Source organism: Arachis duranensis, chromosome 7 (genome assembly GCF_000817695.3).
Source record: "Arachis duranensis cultivar V14167 chromosome 7, aradu.V14167.gnm2.J7QH, whole genome shotgun sequence".
Lineage (NCBI taxonomy): Eukaryota > Viridiplantae > Streptophyta > Magnoliopsida > Fabales > Fabaceae > Arachis > Arachis duranensis.
This window is the reverse complement of record NC_029778.3, coordinates 44629761-44650284: the sequence shown is the minus strand read 5'-3', so window position 1 is coordinate 44650284 and position 20524 is coordinate 44629761. Positions and strand designations below refer to the sequence as shown.

The 20524-nt window shown below is 34.1% G+C and overlaps 1 long non-coding RNA gene and 1 other non-coding gene across 2 annotated transcripts; one reads left to right on the top strand and one right to left on the bottom strand.

Moving 5' to 3' along the window:
• Positions 1-3013: 3013 nt before the first annotated feature.
• Positions 3014-3122, top strand: LOC127741002 (small nucleolar RNA R71). Its single transcript, XR_008001857.1, has one exon. It is a non-coding gene; the product is annotated as a small nucleolar RNA R71 (small nucleolar RNA).
• Positions 3123-15935: 12813 nt separating this feature from the next.
• On the bottom strand, positions 15936-19211 carry LOC127740717 (uncharacterized). The gene is made up of 3 exons (XR_008001550.1): positions 18769-19211; positions 17271-17489; positions 15936-16116 (listed from the first exon to the last, which is right to left on the bottom strand). It is a non-coding gene; the product is annotated as an uncharacterized LOC127740717 (long non-coding RNA).
• Positions 19212-20524: the final 1313 nt, after the last annotated feature.

Below are 20524 nucleotides of genomic sequence, written 5' to 3'. Positions count from 1 at the left end.
CGGACTAAAATCTAAGTATTTCCCCCGAACCATTGTAAGATAATTCTTTGGATTCGGGTTCACACTTTGATCATGGTTCCTAGTGATCCATGCATTGGTATAGAACTCTTGAACCATTAAGATTCTGACTTGTTGCACGGGATTGGTTAGGACTTCCTAACCTCTTCTTCGGATTTCATGTTGGATCTCCGGATACTCATTTTTCTTGAGCTTGAAAGGGACCTCAAGGATCACCTTCTTCTTGGCCACAACATCATAGAAGTGGTCTTGATGGGCTTTGGAGATGAATCTTTCCATCTCCCATGACTCAGAGGTGGAAGCTTTTGTCTTCCCTTTTCCTTTTCTAGAGGATTCTCCGGCCTTGTATGCCATCAATGGTTATGGAAAAACAAAAAGCTTATGCTTTTACCACACCAAACTTAAAATAGTGCTCGCCCTCGAGCAAGAGATGAAAGAAGAGAAGAAGAAGAAGAAGAAAATATGGAGGAGAAGGGAAGGTGTAGGTTTCGGCCAAGATATAGAAGAGGGGGTTGTGTTGTGTGAAAATGAAGTAGAATGGAGGGGTATATATAGGGAGGGGGGAGAAGGTAGGTTCGGCCATTTAGGGTGGGTTTGGGTGGGAAAGATTTTTGAATTTTGAAGGTAGGTGGGGTTTATGGGGAAGAGTGTATGGATGTGAGTGGTGAAGGGGGTAATTGGGAAGAGAGATTGAGGTGATTGGTGAAGGGTTTTTGGGAAAGTGTGTTATAGGATTAATTAGGAGGTAAGGTGGAAATATATTAGGTGGGGATCCTGTGGGGTCCACAGATCCTGAGGTGTCAAGGATTTACATCCCTGCACCAATTAGGCATGTAAAATGCCTTAGCATACCATTCTGGCGTTTAAACGCCGAAGTGATGCACGTTCTGGGCGTTCAACGCCCATGTGCAGCATGTTTCTGGCGTTGAACGCCAATTCCATGCTTGTTACTGGCGTTCAGCGCCAGCTTTCCTCAGGGCATATTCCTGGTGTCCAAACGCCAGGATGTTGCTTGTTTCTGGCGTTCAGTGCCAGATCCGTGCTCTGTTCTAGCGTTAAACGCCAGCCAGATGCACCTTACTGGTGTTTAAACGCCAGTAAGTCCTTCCTCTAGGGTGTGATTTTTCTTCTGCTGTTTTTAATTCTGTTTTTAATTTTAATATTTTTTTCGTGACTCCACATGATCATGAACCTACTAAAACATAAAATAACAATAAAATAAAAATAAAATTAGATAAATAAAAATTGGGTTGCCTCCCAATAAGCGCTTCTTTAATGTCAATAGCTTGACAGTGGGCTCTCATGGAGCCACAAAGGTGGTCAGGTCAATGTTGTGGACTCCCAACACCAAACTTAGAGTTTGGATATGGCGGTTCAACACCAAACTTAGAGTTTGGTTGTGGCTTCCCAACACCAAACTTAGAATTTGATTGTGGGGGCTCTGTTTGACTCTGTATTGAGAGAAGCTTTGCATGCTTACTCTCCCTTGTTACAGAAGGATAGTCGTGTGCCTTAAACACAAGGTAGTCTCCATTCAATTGAAGGACTAATTCTCCTTTGTTAATATCTATCACAGCTTCTGCTGTGGCTAGGAAAGGTCTTCCAAGGATGATGCATTCATCTTCTTCCTTCCTAGTGTCTAAGATTATGAAATCAGCAGGGATGTAAAGGCCTTCAACCTTTACTAACACGTTCTCTACTAATCCATAAGCTTGTCTTACTGACTTGTCTGCCAATTGTAATGAGAATAAGGCAGGATATACCTCAATGATCCCCAGTTTCTCCATTACAGAGAGTGGCATAAGATTTATGCCTGACCCCAGGTCACACAGAGCCTTATTAAAGGTCATAGTGCCTATGGTACAGGGTATTAAGAATTTACCAGGATCTTGTCTCTTTTGAGGTAAAGTTTTCTGAACCCATGTATCTAGTTCACTAATGAGCAAGGGAGGTTCACCTTCCCAAGTCTCATTACCAAACAACTTGGCATTCAGCTTCATGATAGCTCCTAAGTATTGAGCAACTTGCTCTCCAGTTACATCTTCATCCTCTTCAGAGGAAGAATAATCTTCAGAGCTCATGAATGGCAGAAGGAGATTTAATGAAATCTCTATGGTCTCTATATGAGTCTCAGATTCCTTTAGGTCCTCAATAGGGTCCTTCTTGTTTGAGAGACGTCCCAGGAGGTCTTCCTCACTAGGATTTTTGTCCTTCTCCTCCCTTATGCATTCGGCCATATTGATTACATCAATGGCCTTGCACTCTCCTTTTGGATTTTCTTCTGTATTTCTTGGGAGAATACTGGGAGGAGTTTCAGTGACTTTCTTACTCAGCTGGCCCACTTGTTCCTCCAAATTTCTGATGGAGGACCTTGTTTCACTCATGAAACTTAGAGTGGCCTTAGACAGATCAGAGACTAAATTTGCTAAATTAGAGGGGCTCTGCTCAAAATTCTCTGTCTGTTGCTGAGAAGATGATAGAAAAGGCTTGTTATTGCTTAGCCTGTTTCTTCCACCATTATTAAAGCCTTGTTGAGGCTTTTATTGATCCTTCTATGAGAAATTTGGATGATTTCTCCATGATGAATTATAGGTATTTCCATAAGGTTCACCCATGTAATTTACCTCTGCTATTGCAGGGTTCTCAGGATCATATGCTTCTTTAGAAGCTGCTTCTTTAGTACTGTTGGATGCATTTTGCCATCCATTCAGACTTTGAGAAATCATGTTGACTTGCTAAGTCAACACTTTGTTCTGAGCCAATATGGCATTCAGAGCATCAATTTCAAGAACTCTCTTCCTCTGAGGCATCCCATTATTCACGGAATTCCTCTCAGAAGTGTACATGAATTGGTTATTTGTAACCATGTCAATAAGTTCTTGAGCTTCTGCAGGCATTTTCTTTAAGTGAATGGATCCACCTGCAGAATGGTCCAATGACATTTTGGAAAACTCAGATAGACCATATTAGAATATATCTAATATGGTCCATTCTGAAAACATGTCTGAAGGACACTTTTTGGTCATTTGCTTGTATCTTTCCCAAGCTTCATAGAGGGATTCACCATCTTTTTGCTTGAAGGTATGAACATCCACTCTAAGCTTGCTCAGCTTTTGAGGAGGAAAGAATTTATCCAAGAAGGCCGTGACCAGCTTATCCCAGGAGTTCAGGCTATCTTTAGGTTGTGAGTCCAACCATGTTCTAGCTCTGTCTCTTACAGCAAAAGGGAAAAACATGAGCCTGTAGACTTCAGGATCTACTCCATTCGTCTTTACAGTCTCACAAATCTGCAAGAACTCAATTAAAAACTGGGAAGGATCTTCAGATGGAAGTCCATGAAACTTGCAGTTCTGTTGCATTAGAGCAACTAATTGAGGTTTCAGCTCAAAATTGTTTGCTCCAATGGCCGGAATGGAGATGCTTCTTCCATCAAATTTGGACGTTGGTTTAGTGAAATCGCCTAGCATTCTCCTTGCATTATTGTTGTTGGGTTCGGCTGCCATCTCCTTCTCTTGTTTGAAAATTTCAGAAAGGTTGTCTCTGGATTGTTGTAATTTAGCTTCTCTTAGTTTCCTCTTCAGAGTCCTTTCATGTTCAGGATCAATTTCAACAAGAGTGCCTTTTTCCTTGTTCCTGCTCATATGAAAGAGAAGAGAAAAAGAAAAGGAAGAAGAATCATTTATATCTGGACAAAGAGGATCCTTATTATTAGTAGAAGAAGAAAGGAATAAAAGTGGAGAATCCAATCTCAAGGGTGAGGATAGAGGCAGTGATTGGAGATGAAGAGAGGTGAAGAGAAGTGTTAGTAAATAAATAAATAAATAGAATAAGAGAAGAGAGGGAGAATTCGAAAATAATTTTGAAAAAGTAGTTAATAATTTTCGAAAATTAAAGATAAGATATAATTAAAATTAAAATTTAAAACAATTAGGTAATTTAAAAAGAATTTTGAAAAAGGGATGAGATATTTTCGAAAATTAGAGAGGGAAAAGTAGTTAGGTGGTTTTGAAAAAGATAAGAAACAAACAAAAAGTCAAATAGTTAGTTGAAAAAGATATTAAAGTCAAATTTGAAAAGATAAGAAGATAAAAAGTTAGATAAGATATTTTGAAATCAAATTTTTGAAAAAGATAAATTTTGAAAAAGATATGATAAAAAGATAAGATAAGAAGATATGATAAAAAGATAGGATTGAAAAAGATTTAAATATTTAAAATTAAAATTAATTACTTAACTAACAAGAAACTAAAAGATATGATTCTAGAATTTAAAGATTGAACCTTTCTTAACAAGAAAGTAACAAACTTCAAATTTTTGAATCAATCACATTAATTGTCAGTGTAATTTCGAAAATTTGAAATAAAATTAAGAAAAAGATTTTGAAAATAATTTTAAAATTTTCGAAATTAATAAGATAAAAATGAAAAAGATTTGATTTTTGAAAAAGTTTTGAAAAGATAGGATTTTTGAAATTGAAAATTTGACTTGACTTGTAAGAAACAACTAATTTTTAAAAATTTTTGACCAAGTCAATCCAAAATTTTGAAAATTTGGAGGGAAATAAGGAAAAGATATTTTTTATTTTTGAATTTTTAATGAGGAGAGAGAAAAACACAAACATGACCTAAAACATGAAAATTTTGGATCAAAACACATGATGCATGCAAGAACACTATGAATGTCAAGATGAACATCAAGAACACTTTGAAGATCATGATGAACATCAATAACATATTTTTGAAAAATTTTTGATGCAAAGAAAACATGCAAGACACCAAACTTAGAATTCTTTAATGCATGGACACTATGAATGCAAAAATGCATATGAAAAACAACATACGACACAAAATAAGAAATCATCAAGATCAAACATGAAGACTTGTCAAGAACAACTTGAAGATCATGAAGAACACCATGAATGCATACATTTTCGAAAAATGCAAGAAAAATTTTTAAAGCATGCAATTGACACCAAACTTAAAAATTGACTCAAGACTCAAACAAGAAACACAAAATATTTTTGATTTTTTTATTTTATGATTTTTTTGTATTTTTATTATATTTTTCAAAAATTATTATTATTTTTTTGAAAAGAAAATAAAAAGAAAATTACCTAATCTGAGCAACAAGATGAACCGTTAGTTGTCCAAACTCGAACAATCCCCGACAACGGCGCCAAAAACTTGGTGCACGGATTTTGTGATCATCAACAATGGATCCAATAATTTGGTAGCTCTCCCACGTGAATTACACTTAGTCACAACTCCGCACAACTAACCAGCAAGTGCACTGGGTCGTCCAAGTAATACCTTACGTGAGTAAGGGTCGATCCCACGAAGATTGTTGGTATGAAGCAATCTATGGTCATCTTGTAGATCTCAGTCAGGCTGATTCAAATGTGATTGGATTAGATAATTAAAAGATAATTAAAATAGGATAGAAATACTTATGTAAATTAATGGTGGGAATTTCAGATAAGCGTATGGAGATGCTTGTCCCTGTTGAATCTCTGCTTTCCTACTGTTTTCATCCAATCTTTCTTACTCCTTTCCATGGCAAGCTGTATGTAGGGCATCACCGTTGTCAATGGCTACATCCCATCCTCTCAGTGAAAATGGTCCAAATGCTCTGTCACAGCACGGCTAATCATCTGTCGGTTCTCAATCAGGTTGGAATAGAATCCCGTGATTCTTTTTCGTCTGTCACTAACGCCCAGCCTTCAGGAGTTTGAAGCTCGTCATAGTCATTCAATCCCGGAATCCTACTCGGAATACCACAGACAAGGTTAGACTTTCCAGATTCCCATGAATGCCGCCATCAATTCTAGCTTATACCACAAAGATTCTGATCAAGGAATCCAAGAGATATGCGCCCGATTCTGATTGAGGAATCCAAGAGATATGCGTCCAGTCTAAGGTAGAACAGAAGTGGTTGTCAGTCTCGCGTTCATAGGTGAGAATGATGATGAGTGTCACGGATCATCACATTCATCATGTTGACGTGCAACGAATATCTTAGAATAAGAACAAGCGGAATTGAATAGAAGATAGTAGTAATTGCATTGAAACTTGAGGTACAGCAGAGCTCTACACCCTTAATCTATGGTGTGTAGAAACTCCACCGTTGAAAATACATAAGTGGTAGGTCCAGGCATGGCCGAATGGCCAGCCCCCAAAACGTGATCAATATTCAATAGTCTCCTAAGATGAATAATAAAATAAAACTGAGACCAAAGATGTAACGTGGTCAAAAGGACGACTAATACACTAGTAAAAAGTCTTATTTATACTAAACTAGCTACTAGGGTTTACAGGAGTAAGTAATTGATGCATAAATCTACTTCCGGGGCCCACTTGGTGTGTGCTTGGGCTGAGCTTGATCTATCCACGAGCTGAGGCTTCTCTTGGAGTTGAACGCCAAGTTGTAACGTGTTTTGGGCATTCAACTCTGGTTCGTGACGTGTTTTTGGCGTTTGACTCTAGAATGCAGCATAGAACTGGCGTTGAGCGCCAGTTTACGTCATCTAATCACAAATAAAGTATAGACTATTATATATTGTTGGAAAGCTCTGGATGTCTACTTTCCAACGCCGTTTAGAGCGCGCCATTTGGAATTCTTTAGCTCAAGAAAATCCATTTCGAGTGCAGGGAGGGCAGATTCCAACAGCATTAGCAGTCCTTTGTCAGCCTCCTATCAGAGTTTTGCTTAGGTCCCTCAATTTCAACCAGAAGATACCTGAAATCACAGAAAAATACACAAACTCATAGTAAAGTCCAGAAATATGAATTTAGCATAAAAACTAATGAAAACATCCCTAAAAGTATCTAGATCATACTAAAAACTACCTAAAAACAATACCAAAAAGCATATAAATTATCCGCTCATCAATTAGGATTAGGATTAGGAATTCATCTTCTTCAATCACAGGTTCAATATTCCTTTTATTTTCTCAATTTAGTTTATGAACTCTTTATGTTTGGATTGATTTTATATTTAATATAATTTGAGATATTTTCATATCTATGATTTGTTTCTTTTATTTATAAATAATTTGGATTTTTTCCTTTTGGCTTTGGTTGAGTAATTGGTGACGCTTGAGCTGTCAAATAAAGCAGTGGTTGAAATTGGGAGTTGCTAATTAATTTGAGTTCCAATAACTCTAGCCTTTCCAAAGGAAAGACTAGGACTTTAGGTATCAAATTAATTAGTCCACTTGACCTTCCTTTGTTTAGTAAAGTTTAACTAAGTGGGATTAAAATCCAATTCTCATTACAATTGATAAGGATAGGACTTCCAGTTCTTGTACCTTGCCAAAGATTTATTTTCCAGTTATTATTATTTTATTTTACTTGTCATTCAACTAACTTTTTACCTTAATCCAAAACCCTAAAACACAATTTTTCATAACCAATAATAAGAACATACTTTCCTGCAGTTCCTTGAGAAGACGACCCGAGATTTAAATACTCGGTTATCAATTTATTTAGGGGTTTGTTACTTGTGACAACCAAAACGTTTGTATGAAAGGACTTTTGTTGGTTTAGAAGCTATACTTGCAACGGAAATTTATTCTAAATTCTAGACCACGCAAAAGTTCTCTCATCAATGACCCAATTATATTCAGTAAGGCAACAACCCAAGTATGTGCTAACATAGCCAAGATTCTACAATCTTATAGTGAGGTGAGTGGACAAGTGGTTAACTTACAAAAGTCATCCTTATTTTTTAGCAAAAATACCAACCCTGAAGCTCGAGATAATTTATCTGATATTCTCAACATTCCCCATGTTGAGAACCAAGATAAATACTTGGGTATGCCCTCAATGATACAGAGATTGAAGAAAGCAACCTTCAATTATATTAAAGATCGGGTGGCGAAGAAATTATAGCGTTGAAAAAAATCCCTCTTATCAGCAAGCAGCAGAGAAACATTGATTAAAACCGTAGCCACTGCCATTTTGATATATATGTTGGGGTGTTTCAAGTTACCTGAGACTCTTATAGAGGAAATACAGCATATGATAATGAGATTCTGGTGGGGACAAAAGCAAAATGAAAGAAGACAACACTGGATTGGTTGGGATATAATATGTCGACCTCAAACTCAAGGGGAATTGAATTTCAAGGATTTGAAAGCCTTTAATCTAGCTATGCTAGGAAAACAAGGCTGGAGAATTATCTCTCGACCTCACTTTCTATTGAGCAAAGTTCTAAAAAGCAGATAGTTTAAATACACTTCCTTTCTAAGAGCAGAGATAGGCTACAATCCGTCATGGGGGTGGCGCAGTATTTTGGAAGGGCGGAAAATTCTCGAAGAAGACTGTTTATGGAAGATAGGACGAGGTGACAAAGTCAGGGTCATTGAGGATAGATGGTTAAAACAGGTGGATCCTAGCTCAATTCACAACAATACTACTCTCAGCAACTAAATTGAATGGGTTTCACAACTAATAGACCACAACAAACAATGGCGAAGAGATATTATAGAAGCACATTTCAGCCATACATTGCATAGATTATTCTACAAACTCTAATAAGCGAAGGGGAAGATTTGCTAACCTGGCTAGCAGAGCAAAATAGACAGTACTCTATTCAATCTGGTCACACCTATGCCTTTAGAATGCTCCCCGATCCACCAGAACTGCTACCAGAAATTTGTCAGCAGAAACAAATGTGGCGAGCACTTTGGAGGATTCAATGCCCTCCTAAAGCAAAAAATTTCCTCTGACGCGCTCTTTACAATGGTCTTCTAATGCGGTGGAACTTGAACTGCTGATTCCCAACAGTTCTGTCACAATGCCCTAGATGCCCAAATCCTTCTGAATCGGTGACCCACTGCTTGGCCTCTTGTCCTCAATCAAGACAGGTATGGTGTTTAGCAAGGATCCAACCATCAAAAATGACAGGAGATGATGGCATATTCTAGAAATGGTGGGTGCATGTGAGCGGAAGGATGATGGGAGAAGATGGAGGAAATAGGAAAATAGCAAAGATGGCTTTCACCCTCTAACAAATCTGGAAAGTGCGTAATATGAAAATCTTCGAAGATAAGAGTTTCTCACCTTTTGAAGTTTTCTCCCATAGCAGATAAGATGGAAGAAGAATTTGCTACAAGGACATTACATGGATAAAGTAACTACTGAATTTTAGTTTCGGTTGTTTTAAAATATATTAAGTGGGAGTGTCTCGTTCTGGTTTCTTTTATTGTGCTGTCCAAAGTTAGACCAACTCCATTTGTTGCTTAATCTTCCAATTTATTAGTCGTGATCATTTTTTCATTTAATAAAATATAATAATTTATCAAAATGTAGCATATTTAATGCGAATAAAGTTGTTGTGGTCATTTTATACAAACCCTAAAAGTAGACTCTTTTTATCTCAGTTTAATTTTCAATGAAAGTTTGAAAATCATACTTTTTATCTCAGTTTAATTTGTTTTACTATTTTCTCCAACAATTTTTAATTTCACCCTTTTTTAATTTCATTTTATTATTCTGGAATTTGCCTCTTCAATTTGACCAATGAATAGAGTAATGTAATATATTACCTCTTCACGTGTTCAATAGCATACAACAAAACATTATAAATGAAACGGGGAAAGGATGATTGAGTTAAGCGGTAATACGAGAAAAGCAATATGTTGGTAAAAGAAGTTATTTTGTTTCTCGTCATGATGGGATTTTCAGCAACTATTGAAGCTAGTCGCCATCACCAGCAGAAGCTTGATCCAAGCAAGATCACAACACAAATGTTCAACAATGGCGCTACAAGTTATTACTCTTCATCACAAAGAGAGACGACTCTTATTTGCATGTGTTCAGGTATTGATGTTTCATGCAATCGATCTTGCAAAAATTGTAGTTGCCAGGATTATGATGAGGATGATTTGAAGTTGTGCAAGTGTGATGATGTTCGTAAAGATTCTTGCCCCGATTCTTGCATAAATAATTGTTCTTGTTATCCCTATAATATTAATTAGGAAAATGATGATAATGTTACTTCTACTTTCGCTTTTTACATACATGATGTTTTAACATTGTATTTTTATATAAATTTAAATAAACTATTAAAATAGTATTTAAAGATAGAAATATGAGATAAATAAGGTTTTTTTGTTAAATAAATTTAACTAAGTTAAATTTGTATATGTGCATTTATATTCTGGTTCTTGTTCTAGTTCTCATTCTTCTTCTTCCTCCTCATTGATGGCCGGATTTCACAATTCAGAAAACACTGACAAGTACACTGGGTTGATTCCACGAGAAACAAAGAATTAAGCAATTAAATTCAATCAATAAATCTAGTCAGACTAGCAAATTAGGGTTTTAAAATGAATTTAAACATAAACAGCAAGTATCGAAACAAAAACAGAAGCAAACGGTGAGTTGAGAAGTGATGTATAATTGAGAAAATTAAGGTTTCAGAGATGTTAGTCGGCAGAATTAAGCTTTTCACTTTCTATTCCAATCATGCAATAATTCTTTCATGGCAAATTTTTAATAATTAAACCCCAATCTCTTCATGATTTAATTTCTCTTTAATCTAATTAAATGCTAATTTCTTAGTCATTTAATCAAGAAAAGAGTTGAATAACGTTTTTGATTTTTTAAAACCACACAATTCCAAAGAGTTTAGCCTGGGTTGATTTTATATCACTTACCAGTTCGATTTCAAAACTTATAGATCATGAGAATCGATTTTCAAGCTCAATTCATTTAATCAATTTTTAAAGAGATTAAGAAAATTTAAATCAAAGATAAATTGTTTCCCAACACATTCAACCTTTTTTAGATGAAGTAACGAAAATCATTCTTAAAGAGGAATTAATTGCATAAATTAAAATAGAAAAGCCATTGCATTAATTCATAAAACTAACAGAACTCCTAACATTAATTCCTTCTTGATTATTTGTGATCTTTAATAACTATCCGCATTTAATGAGCTTGTGAATGATCCTTCAAAGATTTACAATTTGAAAAGCAGAAGGTCTTGAATTAAGGTTCTAAAAGGTTTTCTTTGGGCCTTTAGCTTGCCTTGGCGTTGTACGTGAAATTTTCACGTTGTGCATGAAAACTAATTTGTGCGTACGCACATATGTGTGCATGCACACACTCGTTAAAATCTCCATGTTGTGTGTATGCACGTAGGTATACGTACGCATACTTCATGCGTTGTGCGTGAAATTTCTACATACAACATGAAACTTGAATTTGTGCGTATGCACAGACCTGTCCCTACACATACCGGCTGAAGTCTCCTTCTTGTGCATACGCACATCTCCCCTTTTGGCATTGTATGCCAATTTTTCTACGTTTTACGTGAGGGTTTCTGTCTCCTATGAGCTTTCTATTTTTAATAGAAAGCATTCTGCTTCCAAGGAGCCTTCTGTTTCATCTTTTTCTTCTGTTTCTTTCTATTTTCCTTCAAAGTTTCCTGTAATAAATCAAACTCAACAAATAAAAATAATATTCATTCTAACCTTAAATTTATTGATTAATTAATAGAACTTCTTAATAAATCACTAGAAAACAATAGGGAAAAATAGTAAAGATGCGCACGCATCACTCATCCTCCAACAACAAAAAAACGACGATGAGAAGGAAATACGTAAAGAAGAAGAAACGCGAAAAAGAAAAAATATATAATTTTCGCGCACGTTGTATGAGTAATTTTTGTTGGATTTGTACTAATTTAGTTAGACTTGGTTAACAAAAATGCTTAAATGTGTAGCGGAACCAATTTGAAAATTCATATCCTTGACAAAAAATATCTCGAAAAGAAATAAATGACAAATAAATCACCAAAATATTTAACAAATGACAAAAATAACTAGATATAAAGTATATATTTAAAGATCAGATTTTGATATATTTTTTGCAAGTATTAGTAGGAAAGTAAGACCTTTTCTGAGTTAATACTTAAAATAGCCCCTAAAATTTGACCCCGACTCAATTTAGCCTTCTAATTTTTAATTGACCAAAATTGTACCCTGAAATTTTAAGACATGACTCAAGTTGGCTCCTCCATCTATTTTCGTCACCAGAGACATGATATGGCACGATTAATGACGTCGTTTTGCTGTTTGCACTTAAAGGACGTCATTTACTCCTCCCCTCTTCTTCTTTCTTCTCCTCAATGTCTGAACCTCCCACAACCTCATTACCACAACCCTCAATCATACCTTTTCAACTCCACCACCCCTCTTCTTTCTCACTTTTTTGGGATATTGTTTAGAGTACCATTTTCATAAAGACTCAGAGAATAATTTCTTAAATATTTGACTATAAGAAAAATATGGAGTACCGTCGAATTTACCATCGTCTTGAAGTTGATGCTATAAACGTGCCAAAAATTATTTACCGGCAGATTATTTTGTCTGATGCTAATTATCGATAGACTTTTCGTCGATTTTTTCAATGAATGTGTCAAGCATGAGTTGCTAATAACCGTCCGATTATTCTGACAGCAAATTTGGCGCCATATCACGTGTTTTGGCACCAAATTATAGTCAAATTTATCTGCCAGTAAATTTGACGGTAGTTTTTTTTGGCACAGTTAAGCCACAACTAGTAGTCAAATTAAAACACTTGTTAAGAAAATTAGCGCAGAAATCAACAATATATTTTATTAAAAATAAATGGTCTAAATATAATAAAATATAATAAAAGTAGAATACAATAATTATCGTCGTCATCGTCATCTTCTACCTATTGAGACAGCAGAGTAGGTGCTGATGTTAGTGCCCCACCAATAGCGTTGTCGCTGGTACCAATAGTGCTGCTACCTCCAGCCTGCATCTACTCGTTGTACACTTCTATCTGCTCTCGCAATATAGCTACTCTAACTTTTCTGTCAGGTTCAAGATGATAGCAATGGCTCCTCCTATACACGCAAGAAGGTCATTGTACCTCTACTCAAATTACTCCACTTGTTGGTGAAGCTCCTATATCAGTACTACATCAACCAAACTATTATTAGCTCATTCAAATACAAACTTAAAAGTTAAATACCAAAAAAATTATTCAAATATCAAATACCAATATTGAACATTATAAATAATTTTAAAATTTTTAAAATATTTAAATACAAAAACATACTTTATTCTTTTTTTTCTTCGTATATATAATATATTCAAGCCCTTTCAATGTAGTACAATGCAACAAAATAAATCAAAGAAAGAACAAGGTGTTCATGACAATAAGAAAAAGGCATTAATTTAAAAAATTTACAAGTTTAAGAAAAATTCAAGTACATTGTAGGTTTAAACAGGCAATTAACACTGTTAAAATTTAGTTAAAAAGATGTCTCAAATTTAAAACAATAATCGGAAAACTAATTTTGGGTTATTCTCCCGTAAAATTATAATTGAGTGCTCAATTATTGATTATAAGTAAATCGAAAGTTTGTTTACAATTGACAAAAATTTAAATAGCAAGAATTTAAAGAGGTAAGAAATAACTAAATATCAAGAAAAATTAACCAAAGAACTATTAAGGAAATTAACTAAAGAAAGAAAGTAAATTGAAATGCTAAAAAGATTTTGGTAAAGATTGAGGGTTAAGGATCACTATCCTTATTACTAACCACAACATAATAATTATAAAGAACAAAGTCAATTCGTTAACCTCTACAAATTGAGAAAATTCAATTAGGCTTAATTAATTAACCCTAATCCAAAAGTGGTAACTAACTTACTAATTGAATTAGTAAAGAATTAGTGTTAACAAAAATAAGATTAATTAATATGTTTAAATTATCAATCAACTTGGACATTAATGATTCAAGGCCACCCAATTTTTCAATCCTAAACTAAGAAAGAGATAATCTACTCTATAACTAAGTCAAGTATTTTATCAAATACTTGGAAGGAATATAAACAAAACTTCATAAATTGCAAAAATGATGAAAAACTATAACTACCAAATGCAAGAAATTGATAATAACAACTCAAGTAAGTAAGAATAAAGTATAAAACATCAAATTCAATAAAGAAAATTGAGAATTCAACTATGGTTCATAAACTAAAATAGCAAACTAGAGGAAGTAACAAGAAATTCTAAAAAACTAGAGTAGCAAAACAAGAAATTACAAACAAAGAACTACAATTAAACAAACTAAAACCTAAAAATAAGAGATAAATTCGTAAGAAACCCTTGAATTCTAGAATGAAGCTAGATTTCCTTCCTTAAAATTCAAGGTCCTAAACCCTCAATAAAAGAAAAATAAGTGTGTATGTTGTAGTGTATTTCCTTTCTCCATGTTTTGGCTTCTAAATATTATCTCACACAGCTGTTGAGAAGCTCAAAATGTGAATGCACGTGCTTCATTAATTAAGGCACGTGATCCGACTTCGCACACGTGAGAATCTCTCTTAAGCGAGCTGCCAGACAATTTTCCTTTGAAATTATTTTTTGAATTCACTTTTTTGCTCCATTCATTTTTATCCTTTGAGGTCGTTGATAAACCTTAACCATAAAACACTTAAAAAATTTTCATCACGGTATCGAATGGCATAAAAAGAGATTAAAAATTAATAATTACAAGCACGAAAAGCATATTTTTCACATACAACTTCTTCGAAAATAAGATTCAAAAAACTCAATTAATTAAGCAAAAATTGTGTAAGTTCGTTAATAAAATGTATGCTTTCTAATACAATTTAGAATGATAAAATGTAGTTTATCAATCTCCTACACTTAAACATTAGCATATCCTCATGCAATAATGTCCAGAAGATATAAGATTTTTATCCATTCAAATTGTATGTTAGATGGTGACTTAGCTAGGGAGATTTCCAAAGGATTTGCCAATGTAATTTCCACTCCCTTTAACTCTTCTATGATAACCTCTACCTCTTGATTATCGACTTCTTCCCCACCATCTTCGTTGCTCAAATTGTGTTATGCAAGTTGTGCACATCTCTCTTCAATATCGCTTTCATACCCAACAGAAGAATATTTAAAAAGATCATCAAGGTCATTAGTTGATGCAAAAGTATTCTTAATGATAGAATTCATCTCTTGCTCAACACTTCCTAACTTTTTAACCACTTCTTTTAATTCAATGCGCTCAACATCTTCTTGTTATTGTAATTCATCCATTAACTCTTTTTCTTTCACTTGAAGTTCCAAACTTTCTCTCACTCCACTCTCTTCGGTTGATTATGTATCTGCACATTCGTCCAATGATAGTACAAGAGAAGAGATGGTAAGTATGCTTGTAGCAATACAGTCCATAAATTCCTTGAGGTGATTCAATTGCTCATCTCGTCCTTAAAAGATAGATTAAAGTTGTTTTTATTCTTGGATCAACAATTGAAAAACTTTTTCTATGAAGGGTTGTGAGGGAAAAGAATGTTGGTCATGTTGGAAGAAGTCATGGTGTATGAGAGGTAGTATCTCAAAAGGATTATAAGAGTAAGGATGTTGAAATTATTGTGGTTCAAAGGGTGATTGTTCATAAGGCTCTTAGGCTGCATTTTTTTCTGAGAATAGGACAAGACAAGACATTGAGAATAAGATATAAATGATAGAGATACAAAATTTTGTGTTCTTGTATTCTATTTGGTGATAAATTAAAACAAATTATGAAAATCTAATTTATTCTCATTTTTTTCATTCAAAAAAATTGAGACAAAAAAATATAATTACAAAAAATTAAGAATAATAAAAAAATAAAAAATAAGTTTTTTTTTGTTAGTGTTTCTGTGTACTTCCTATCAGAATGTCCTGTATCGTTAATTAAATTAGTTAATTATTATAAAATAAAAATGTATACGCCCAAAATAATACCATACAATAATCTTTAAACAATAAAAATTATACTGAAACAAAATATAAGTATACAATGAACCAAAAATATTGGAATGATCATAATTTTGAGCATTCATACATCTCAAAGTAGAATAAGTATACTCATATAATGCACTTAGAGTTTACTACTAATAAACTAGAAAAAATCAAAATATTATATCATATAAATGTATCTTAGCTTCTAATAAAAGACATCATCATCAACCATACATCTTTTAATTTCCACCTTTGTCAATAAATCATTATGATAAGCATCTCAATCTTCATTCACATCTTCAGAATTATCCTGCATAATTATATAGAAAAATAATTATAATTTGAAAAAGTACAAGAAGAAAAAAGTAATTAACAAATTAATAACACATACAATATCCGAGAGGCATAGGATAATTGAAACTACTCTACTTTTCATATCACCAAAGTCTTTTGCTTTAAAATAACAATCACATTCCGGGGGATACTATAAATCACCATGAAGGACAACTAAAAAACGGACTAACACAACTTCATACTAAATGGAAACTAAAATCAGAAAAATCAGAAAACCAAAACCAGAAAAATCAGAAAAAGCAGAAAAACCAGAAAAATTACAGCTTTCACCCTGATAACAATAATATTAAAATTACATAATGAAAAAACAAAACCAAAAAAACCAAATCACAGCTTCCATCTTCTTCAATTTAATTAAATCACCATGAAGGACAACTAAAAAACAGACTAACACAACTTCATACTAAATGGAAACTAAAATCAGAAAAATCAGAAAACCAAAACCAGAAAAATCAGAAAAAGCAGAAAAACCAGAAAAATTACAGCTTTCACCCTGATAACAATAATATTAAAAACTTACAATCATTCAGATTCAATTCATTTTCAATTTCATTGGGTTTTGACTTTTTTTGTTACTATAATTAAAGAGACCAAAGAAATAAATGCAACCTCTCTTTAATCTAATCCTGTTTAATTACATGCAGTTTCTTGAATCTCAATCAACAAAGATTAAAGTTAAAGTAGACAAACAATAATCATTTGTTATCACAATAATAAAGTGGCATGCATCTTAATTAGATAGTACATGGCGCAAAACTATACTCATCACTGTACAGAGCCAATCTTTAGGAGATTATTTTTCAAAAGAAAAAAATTCATCTCAATTTGCTAAAAAAGGTGGAAAACCATCAACTACAAAATCAGACAAGTATAAAGAGTGAAAATTGAAGGATCTTGCTTTGATGACATGAGTAAGTTGGCAATGATACATATTGATGTCTAAGAGAACTAAAAATTTATATCAATTTCAAAAAAGAGAGACTACAATGACATTTAAGATCAGTGCAGGACTAACTTGAGTGTTATGTATATATCTTTGGATGACATGAGTACTTTTCTCCATTATAGAATCTTTTTTGGGGGGAGGAATTTAAAAAGCTTTTACAATACCTCAGCCTTCTTGATAGGATCAGCTTGGTTGCGGTACTGATCTAATAGTGTCTGCACGGCTTTCCCTTCTGGAGAGTTCCTCACATTCCTAGTGTGGACGCGAGCTTGAACTCGAACAAGAGCCTGCATGCACCTTGGAGTAACAGCAGCTTGCTTCCTCGCTAGCCTTCCGCGAAATATAGCCTGCAGCCTCACCACTGCCCTCAAAGCTCGTCTTGCCTGCAACATTCATCACATAATTAAGGTCAAAAACTCAAAATAAACAAGTAAGAGAAATACAAATACAATCACATGGAACACAAGTTTAACATACTGACAAAACTCTCTGAACACAAGGATCAAGCTTGCAACTATGAACTACCTCTCTGGTCAAATCAAAAGCCACCAATATTGTGCTCAAGCATTCCTTAGGAAACTACAAAAAATTGTGGCTTGATGTCTTACAATGGACTAAGCTTCAATAGGTCAAAGTCTTACCATGGTTGAACTCATTCAAAATTAGGATCTAGTTAGTAATTCTTCTGCAAAAGATCATGCTGTGATCTTAGGAATCCTGATCCTTACCTGACCCAGAATTTTAGTAATTTAACATCAACTAACTATTGCATGTTAAAGATACTAGAATTAGAAGTTGAGAGTTTTGATTAAAGGAAAAAAAATTTAAATGATATTTCTGGCAAGGATTCAGTATCAATGAATAAGATAATGAAAAAACCAACCATGAACAAAAGGAGAAATGATACATATTGATATTCTTAGATGTTGTAGTATAAAAAAACCTAAAAACAATCGAATTTCAATAAACTAAGTAGGATTTTGTTTCAGATAAGCAGAGATCTAAGAACTAATTAACTATGTTGCATTTCGTATCAAAGTTCTTTGATCTTTCTTTCAACTGTTTAATGTAGTTTGAATGCTTTTAAACTTGATAACACTATTCAGCAGGCGTATATATAAGGAAGCAGGTCATGAAGATGAAAAAATTATAATTTGTAATTTTCCACTAATGATAATAAGTATGACTTAGTGCTAATGCTAATAGCATCACTATCATACAGGTTTAGTGAACATTAAAATAGAGCATATGGGAATAGAAAGATCTGGCAACAGTTCAAGAAAAATTGATAGACCAACTACAATAATTTAATTTCTAACTTATATCATATTAGTCAGAAAATTCTCTATCACACTAACTTATTCATTGATTCTAAGAAAGGAAAACTATATTCATGAAACACAACAGAATAGTTATAAATTGCTACCTACGATATCCTCAATTAGTTCTTCAACAGAATTCAAAGAAGAGCACCATTAAGGACAGCTTTTCCAGGATCTACTCAATTCAGATTTCAGTAAACAACAACTGAATCACTTGAACTAAACCAAACTTCAGATTTCACTGATAACAGGCAATTAGTGTACCAAACCCCCAAATTAAAAACCCTAAATCGGAACCCTAAACCTCCAAATTCAGAACCAAATGAAAATCTATACACACCTTCTCGACGATGGTGAGCAGAGAGAACGATGATGATAGGCGCGCGGCGACGGTCGGCACAGAGACAACAAGGGTGACATGCAACGGTGAGAGCAGAGACAACTTGGTTGAGTGGCGACAATGAGCGCAGATACGACGATGGTGACCAGTGATGGTGAGAGCAGGGACTACGAAGGTAGATGAACGGTCTGGGCGGCGCGCTACGATCTGTCAGTGGTGAGAGCAGGGACTACGAAGGTAGATGAGGTCGACTTAGCTTCGAGCGTTCAGTCAGTGGTTAGTGTTGAGTGCTGTGTGACGGTGAGTGGTGAGTGGAGGTCAGTGGTGAGCTCCGATTCGCGAGGCAGGAGGGTTTTCTGCGGGTGATCGATGACGAGCAAGCTGAGGGTGATGACGATGAGGGTTTTCTTTTAGTGATGAAATGGTTTTCTTTGTGAGCTGAGTGTGAGCATAGCTGAGGGTTTTTCTTTAATTTCTTTGTTTTTCTTTGTTAGCATAGATGGGGGTTTTCTTCTCTTGGAGGGAAAATTTTCACTAAGTGTAAGCTGGATAAAAAGATAAGAGGGAAAAAAATTACAAGTGTTAAGAGGAAAAAAATTTACAAGTGTTAAGTTTTTAGTTCTAGATACATTAGGCATCACTTTTAAAATGCACCCAAAACTTAATAAATAGGCTACTCTCTAAAAGCGTTCCCTTTGATACGAAAAGTGAATCTATAGGTATCAATCTATGGCTACGCTTTATAAGTGATTTCGATAATACCTAAGGCTACACTTTTTAAATGATGCTGCAATTGTGTATCCTTTTCTTTTATAAAAAGGCAACACGGAGAAAAGCGTAGCCTATTCATAGAATAGGCTACGCTTTTCAAATGTAGCTTAAAAAAAGTGTGGCTGAATGGATATTTTTCTTGTAGTGTGGACACAAAATACACTAATTCATTATCTTTGGACACAATGTCTCTTTTGTCAAACACGATTTGTATCTCTGTGTTCCTATCTCAATGTCCTATGTCTATAAATAAACGCAGTCTTAAAGGTGGTGATGATAAGGTAGATATGGATTTGGGTCGTCCCATAGAGATAAAATGTGGTAGTGGGATGGAGTTTGAGAGTACTGTAGTTAAAGACAATGTTAAAAGTGAAAATTATATGAATATGGTGGTTAAGGTTCATAACCATAGCAAAGAACACTATAATCATTGAGTTAATATGCACCATAGGATGGATTGCGATCATAGTAGGGTGGAGAAGGTTGATGTCACGAAGATTGTTCTTGAATGTAAGCCTCCTCCATCAATTCATAATTCATTCCTTTATGCAAATCGTCATTGAATTTTTCATGTTCAACAATATTTTCACAACCATACAAAAGAAAAGAAATATGAGAATTCATTAAAAAAAGCAAATAAAAAGATATCAAGGAGAAAATAAGACAAATTTTTAACTACTAGCAAAGACAAGAAAATAAATAAAAAGCGAGATTTTCACATTATTCACATGTTAACAATAGCTAATAACAAACACATATGGTAATTTTTTAACCAACGATGCTAAAAACTTGATGAGCGCTAAATACTGGATTAAAATAATCACAACTTTAAAAAATGCTCAAGTTCATTGTAGTTCTAAAACAATAATTAACACTATCAAAGTTTAGTTAAAAAGATGTCACAAATTTAAAACAATAACTGGGAGTTTAATTCTGAGTCATTCTCTTTTGAAATTACAATCGAATGCCTAATCATTGGTTATGG